Here is a 1,737-nt window from a genome sequence, read left to right as displayed (position 1 = left end):
AACAGGGATGAGTCAATGAGTCAGTTGGGCTTGTGAATCATGATTCACGAGTCAGTAAAGTGATTCTCGAGTATTGAACGATTCGAGCATCACTACAGCGAGGTGCTGATCCACAGCAGATCCAGTTTGTGAATGAGTCACTGGGTAATGATGGGGATGAATGCTGAACTGAAGTCTATGAACAGCTTTCTAATGTATGAGTCTCTAGTGTCCAGATCTGTGAGGGCTGAGTGAAGGGCAGTTGAAATTGCATCATCAGTTGAGCATTTTGACCGGTATGCGAACTCAAATGGATCCAGGTTGAGGGAAAGAGATAATTTGATTTGATACACGACTAACCGTTCAAAGCGCTTCACAATGATGGAGGTGAGTGCAACCAGACGGTAGTCGTTAAAGCAGGAGGCAGATGACTTCTTTGGTACAGTAATGATGGTGGAGGCTTCAATGCATGTGGGAACGACAGCCTGACCCTAATGATGTGTTAAAGATGTCTGTGAAGACATTTGTGAGTTCCTCAGCATAGTCCGTCAGTGCTCGTCCCGGAATGTTATCAGGACCTGGAGCTTTGCGTGTATTGATTTTGGCAAGGGATCTCCGCACACTGTCTGGGGATTGTGTCACCACGGTCTGTAGAGTGGGCTTGTAGTCTGTGATGGCTTGTATTCCTTGCCACTGCCTCCAAGTATCTCTACTGTTGCTGAAGCTTTGCAAAATCCTCCTGGAGTACTGCCTTTTTGTCTCTAATGCCACGTGACAGGTTTGCTCTTGCTGTTCTTAGGCTCACCTAATCCCCGGCTCAGAAGGCTACATTTCTCAATCTTAGGAGCCTTTAGACCTCACCTGTGAGCCATAGTTTCTGATTGGCTCGGACACTGGTAGTCCTGGTCTCTGTGACATCGATGCATTTTGGGATGTAGGCAAGTTTCGGTATATTCCTGAAAGTCTGTGGTGTTGTCATGTGTGACGGTCTGTTTAAAGATCTCCCAGTCTTTGGTGGAAAAGCAGTCTTGCAGTGCCTCTAAAGACCCTTCTGGCCACACATGTACCTGCTTGCAAACTGGTTTAGAGACTTTGACCAGGGGCCTGTATGCTGGCATTAGCATAACAGTGATGTGATCATAGGCACCAAGGTGGGGGAGGGAGAGACCTTTGTAACACATCAGCTTTTAGATGTCCTCTATTAATGATGAAATCTCACAGTCTAAGAAGGCTAACCTGCCATTTTTCATATTTCCCCGGTGAATTCAATGTGTTGGTCCACCGATTTAATGCCATCCGTAAATTTTTGTATGTCCTGAGATTTGATTTGTTTATTTTTGGCAAGACCATCATTTTTATAGCGGCGACCCTTCCCATGAGTGATATGGGTAAAGATTTCCATCTAGCCAGGTCGCCTTCTACTGTCTTAAAAAGTGGGATGTAGTTTAATTTAGTTAATTCTGAAAGTTTAGGAGAGACATTAATACCTAAATATTTCATATTTCCACATTGCAGTGGGGAAGGAGAAGAATTATGGAAGGAGCAATTAATCAGAAGGACTGTTGATTTTGACCAGTTAATTGAATAATCTGAGACACTTGAGAAAGAATTTATCAATGCAATTACCCCAGAGATATTGGTTTATGAGTTTTGGAGAAAAAGTAACACATCATCTGCATAGAGACTGATTTTATGTTCTACATTCTTACATTTTATGCCCTTAATTGTTGTAGACTGTCTAAATGCTGCTGCTAGTGG

Source organism: Pundamilia nyererei, unplaced genomic scaffold (assembly GCF_000239375.1).
Source record: "Pundamilia nyererei isolate P.nyererei 1_Seehausen unplaced genomic scaffold, PunNye1.0 scaffold00231, whole genome shotgun sequence".
Lineage (NCBI taxonomy): Eukaryota > Metazoa > Chordata > Actinopteri > Cichliformes > Cichlidae > Pundamilia > Pundamilia nyererei.
This window is presented reverse-complemented; position numbering follows the sequence as displayed.